The sequence below is a fragment of the Lotus japonicus genome, chromosome 6, assembly GCF_012489685.1.
Source record: "Lotus japonicus ecotype B-129 chromosome 6, LjGifu_v1.2".
Taxonomy (NCBI): Eukaryota; Viridiplantae; Streptophyta; class Magnoliopsida; order Fabales; family Fabaceae; genus Lotus; species Lotus japonicus.
This window is the reverse complement of record NC_080046.1, coordinates 49,584,867-49,591,260: the sequence shown is the minus strand read 5'-3', so window position 1 is coordinate 49,591,260 and position 6,394 is coordinate 49,584,867. Positions and strand designations below refer to the sequence as shown.

The window sequence follows — 6,394 nt, the reverse complement described above, 5'->3', positions numbered from 1 at the left end:
TGGCCAAATCCAATCCTACACGATTGCCTGCATCCACATTCATTTACTGCAATTTCCTTTGTACAAGAAACCCATACATGAACATGAACATCATCAATTCAATTCAACAAACAAACAAACAAAACAAACCTCTTCTTCCTCCCTTTCCATCAAGATGCAGAAAGAAAGATACAAATTCACAGTAACCATAATAAAAAAAATAAAATTACTAATTCTAAATCAATATTATTTGCTTTGAAATATCCACTCCTTGCATATCAACATTGGTCAAATCAATCAACCAAAACACAAAATAACAAAAAGGAAATAAAAAATAATAAGTCATAGAAATTCTATGATCACTAAAGCTAACAGATTGAGCCGTCTAGCCAATATCACCATAACTCACCAGCATCATTCACAATCAACACTAGTACTCAAAGCAACAATAAGCATCCCATCCTTCAAAGATGGTGTATTCTTCGATCCAATAGGCTCTAGATGAAGCAAGCCTCATCACCATGTTCCCCTGTCCCAGTTGCTTCAGCTTCTTCAGGTGCTTCTCCTGCTGCTACCAAAACCAACACCACCACCCCCACTAAAAATAATGGGACAGTAAAAAAAAGAAAATGGTTATATATATAGAGACTATTTGGGACGAGACAAGATCGATGGTGGGGTGGGGATGCATATTTTGTAACAGGAAAATGAATATTAAAAACAATTAAAGCAGAAAATAGTGTTGCATGTTTCTAATAAATCCTTTGCTTTCTTTTCTTTTCTTTTCTTTTCTTTTTCCTTTTGTTGCTGGAAGACCAAATTAGCTACATTTGCGCAAGCAACCTCTCACTCTTGTCTTTCCTTGCTTGACCTTAATCACTTACCATAATTCCACTCAAGCCCTTCTAGAAAGTTGGATTACACTTTTGACATGTTACATTATTTTTTTTCTTATTCTATAGTACTCTCTGTTTCTATTTGTAAATCACTCTTTATGAGTTTCCCTCTAAATATTTTTATTTATTTTTACACCGGAAAGATAACTGCACTCATAAGGAATGGACTTCCCTCTACTCAACTCACATATCCCCTAAATATATCACTTTAATATTTTTTTCTAAAATTACCCTCGTACTTATGTCAGTGTTTTGAAAAGTTTTTAACTTGAATAGAAAAACTCATAAAGAGAATAATTTAAGTAATTTAATAAAACTTTTTATAAATTTGTTAGTAACTACGGTTCTTAATTCTTGAGAATTATTATAAACATTTAAAAAAAAAGAATTATATAAAAGTGTCTTATTAATAAAAGCAGAAAAAAGTAAGCTATTGTCCTAGTTTCTTTTTTTTATTACAAGATGAAAAATATATGTTTCTAGTTTCTAGCTCAATTGATAATATTTTAACTCATTCCAATTTAATTTTCTCATGGTGTGTTTTGTAATGCACTTAAGAGATAAACAAATTTCTGTCTAGATCTGTATACTGGTTTAAAACTCATTTACATTGTACTTAACTAATAACTAAACATATAAAATTTAATTACACTTTCAGTCTCCCTAGTTTTTGTTAACAAGTGTGAATTTGGTCCTGTATTTTAAAATTAACAATTTTGATCATTTTAGCTTTGTTTCATTTTCATTTAATTTCTTTTTTTGAAATTTCATTTTCATTTAATTGAAAGTAAAGATGATGTTAAAGGAGATTGCCCCACTTCTTTTTCGTCACTGTCATGGGCTCGTTCAAATATATTCAAAGGATCTTAAATGATCATCTCCATATCATAATTTTCCATATTTAATTAGAAGTCAATCCAGAGGACTCATTAGTTAGCTAATATGGGCCATCATATTTCTTTAGGTAGCGTTTGGTAGACACGTCCGAACGGGACGGAACAGGACATATTGGTTCTGTTCCGTGTTTGTCATGTTTTTAAGATGGAACAGAACGGGACAAAAAGCTTCTGGAATGGAACACTTTGGTTCCATAGAAAAGGGTGGAACGGAAGAGAACGGAACGGAACACCTTATTAAAAATTTTAAAAAGACGAAATAACCCCAACCTATTCTCACTGATCTTTATCCTTCCATCTCCTCTGTTTCTCATCAAGCCTCCATCTGTTACGTCCGTCTTCTTTCTTTTTTTTCTTCTGCATTCATTCTGCTCAATGTATTATTTCTTGGGACAAAAAACAAATTGCATTTTTGTACACCAGTGCTCTTAGATCCCTCTAGCAATTCATCTTCCATTTTTTTCCTAAATACTCCATTGTTTTGATTTTGCTCAATCATGGTAGAATCAAAATTCATGGAAACCCCAGTCTCAGGGCATCGAAACAGACAAAAGAGGGAGGAGAGGGAAAGACGAAGGAAGAGAGAAGAGAGAGGGATGCGCGGTGGCCTGAGCATCCACGGCGGCAGATCTGGCCACTGGGCGTGATGGTCCCTGGTCGCGGCGTGGTGGAGGTCCGGTGGCGCCGTGGCGGACTGATTGCATGCGATGGGGCTTGCCGGCGGCTGTAAGAGAAAATAGCCATGAAAAGGATAGAAGCCATAAAAGCTGTTGTTGCAGGCTTGCACGTTTTGTGTGGAAGAAGAAAAACCTAATCATCTTTTCCTTCTCAAAATGTTATAATCAATCTAAATTTTGAATAAAAAGTTCATTTAAAATAATATACAGTATATACGAAACAATATTCAATGGAAAACAAGCTTGATAAAACAATAAATATAATAGGGGTATATGTGTAATTATCTTTATAGTTCTGATCTGTTCTTTATATATTTACCAAACACAGTGTACAGTACATTATCGTCCTGTTCCATCCCGTACTGTTCCGTTCTGTTATGTTATGTCCTGTTCTGTTATGTTTCCAAACGCTACCTTAGGTCTTCATTCTGCATTCTGAAGTGTCTTGCCCCTCCTTTACAACAAGATATTAAAAAGTGCTATTTTAGATAATAATACACACACTTATTTTCTTATCTATATTAAATTATTATGTCTTTTTTAATATGTTATTCCCTTATAAGAATTTTCTTATTATTAATTAAATAAATGAAGATGGTAATATACTTTTTTTTCTTATAGGCAAATGTTTTTTTTGGTAATGTTAGTAAATTAGTATCTCTTCAGGATTTCTGCTCTCTTTATCCCACTTAACCTTTATGTTCCCTAACTCTTATCACTTGAGCTAACCCTCGGGGATGAAGATGGTAATATACTTGATAAAATGATAATAATGCTGAATTCGTTTCTAGTTATAAGATCTTGTTAAGACAATTATGCAGCAATTAACAAAGTTAGCTAATATATTAGATTTTATAAAGTTTATACAATTTTTCAAATTTTCACTTAATTAATGTATTAAGTAGTAGTATTGAAAATAATGAATTACTAGTAGTAATAAAAATTTTGAAATTACAAAAATTTAAGAAATGCAAGGGTATATATGAAAAAAATTAATACCATTATTTTTCTAAAACTTAGTAGGGATCTTTATATAAAAGAACGTTGTGGCATCCTGATCCGACGACTGGCCTCACGATAATAATAAGAGTCTTTTCGGCACATTTTGTCCTCACTCACATGCTTTTCGGGAACTAGAAGGTTACCCATCACAATATTGCTCCAAGGTAAGCACACTCAGGCTCCCGAAAAAAAAAGGATCTTATTGTCATGAGTAGTATCAATCAAATCTTTTATGTCCTCCTTAACTGTATAGTTTTATACCTATGTAGTCTCAAAATACTTCTTGTTCAAGTGCAAGATCGGTTCACTCATGTGCCCCTCCGATTAGAAGACTGCAATCCGCCCTTTATGCGCCTCATTACACCGACGATCACTCCTCCCTCATCGTCACTGACATCAAATATATATTTAAATGATCTTATAATTAGAAACAAGTGGTGTATTATTTTGAGTTTCCTATCGTTAAAATGATAATAAAAACACAACTATATATGTTTGATTTTCAATTAAAAACCAAATTAGATGAATTAAAATTCAAGAATATGCATCACAATATGTGGTAATGCATGAATATGAAACGAATGTTGGACGTTCTTCTTCAATTAGTTTCAAGTTATGATTTATATACACCTTCACTTATTTTTTACCTTTATTTTCTATTTACTTTTATATTTTTTATCAATTAAATCATGTAACATGTATTTACATTTTTCTCTCATTCTTTCTGTCTCTCTCTTTCACCACAAAATAAAGTGTGAATAACATTTGATATAACTTAAAAAAAATGCACTAAGCTAAGAAAACCACTAATTATCAAGGTATCCAATGTGATTGCATTGTACTTGGGTTTTCTGAGACTGAAACTGCTGTCAACAAATTCCAATGTGTTAAACTTCTATGTGACGGAGCAAGCACAAATGCCAAGGTTAAATTTATCGAGACAACCACCAAACAAATCCTACTACTACATTCGTTTCGGGATTCTAGGGATGTCAAGACTCAATTATTGCCACTGTTCATTTTGTAGTAGTACAAACTAATTGCCCCTTTAGTTTTGTGTGTTTGTTTGACCATAGCATAGCACACTCTTAGGAGTGTAACACATTAAGTTGCTTTTCAAAAGTTCAATAATAAAAGAATTAAACAATGTATTAATGTAACTTTTCATGTTACTTTTCCTCTTCCTAAATAAACGTGAGAATTGTATCAAATTTGCACTTAACATTTTACCTTAAGCTTACCTCACTAGAAAATTCTTAATTGAAATTTTGAAATTTAAAATACTAAAAGCAAAACAAAACAAAAGTACTCTTAATTTCTTATGCCACTAGTCAACAGGGCATATGATATGAGCAAAAGGAACCCGGATTTTACGTTTCCATGGCAACTAGACAAAAAACAAAAAACAAAAAAATATGGCGTGGCCATTCCCCTATTGTAAGATCGATGTCACTGTGGAATTTCCATTTTTGGGTAGCTGCAATTCAGTTTGCTTGAATGAGTGGACTATATATTTTTTTTAAGAAAAAGTTTAGGTGGGTTTAGTACACATTACCACCATGGACCACGATATGCATTTTTTTTTTCAATATGTCCTGTATAGAGATGCCATCTACATAGCTCTTAATTATATTAGCAGTGAGAATCAAATACACAACCTTCTTAAGATAAGTGGTCCGTCATTTTAAATTGAATCGACATGTGTTGTGTTGGTATGAGTGGATCATATATATATGTCTCTATATATTTAATGTCCATCTAATTAGTTGTACTTGTATATATTGTCAGGAGAGAGGTATTACTTATTTTCTCTCCTACTATTCTTTTGAATCATGAAGGACAATTTTGTTTCTACTATAACATTTGCAATTTTCTGCTGAATAATTTTGATCAATTAAAAAAATTAGAGATATCATTCATAGTGTGTTTAATTTTTGCTTTTGGAATCTCCAAATCCACACAATCTATGAGTTGTGGTGGATACTGGATAGTTAGAAAAACTGATGAAAATTCGCCACCTAAGTGAAGAGAGGTAGGTGTAATTGACAATGAACATCAATATTACATGAGCCTTTGCTGAGCTCAAAGTTTTGGCTGGAGACTATCACGACAAAGAACACAGAATGTCTGAGTAAAAGTCACATAATATCACAGAAAGAAAATGGATTTTTCTAATGAGAGAGTGAGAGAGAGGTACCTTCAGATAAAGTGGAACAGCTCTTAAACCAAGATAAGGTTGAATGAATACTGCAGGAATCTCTGATCAGAGAGCTTTTATCTGAGAAATTACTGATGCAGATCATCTAAGAAAACAAAATTGTAAGTACCGAGTGAAATTCACACAGCATCAACAACAATCTCACTTGACTAGAAACAAAGTTGGAGAGTGTCTCTCATTGATGTTCCAACATTTACTAAAACAAGCTCTTAAATAGGGACACCCCAAACTTGGCTATACAAGAAATGTTGCAATTATGCTAAAATGAAGAAAAAAGAGGCATAAGATATCAATCACTTTTCACACTTGAGATCTTATAACTTGATCCTAAACACATAATCAATTCTAAAACAAAGGTTCTGTAAGTAGCCTGAGTTTCAGAATTGATTATTGGAAAAGATAAAGATCAGTTGATTCAACCATGTTGTAACATGCTCTTTTTTGTGGTCAATTAATTGGATTAAAAAGAGAGGGAAGAAGGGAACATATAGCAGGAGATAGAGGTGAAAATAGTTCTTGATTATTTCATTTGGCCATTGAAAATTCACAAACCTGATTCCAAGTCCCAGCAACAAAAGCAGAAGTTGATGAAGCATCTTTTGTTTCAGGGTCTTGAAAGCCTTTGAATTGAGATCACATGCAATGCAATCCCATGATGTTTATTTGTTGTGTAAAAAGTAGGATAGAAGTCAAGGAACTCTGTGAACATTACTATTATTTTAAGTC

General features: G+C 32.8%; 1 long non-coding RNA gene across 1 annotated transcript; it reads right to left on the bottom strand.

Moving 5' to 3' along the window:
• LOC130726961 (uncharacterized) lies at positions 1-6,394 on the bottom strand. Its single transcript, XR_009015066.1, has 3 exons — positions 6,221-6,394; positions 5,648-5,753; positions 1-577 (listed from the first exon to the last, which is right to left on the bottom strand). It is a non-coding gene; the product is annotated as an uncharacterized LOC130726961 (long non-coding RNA).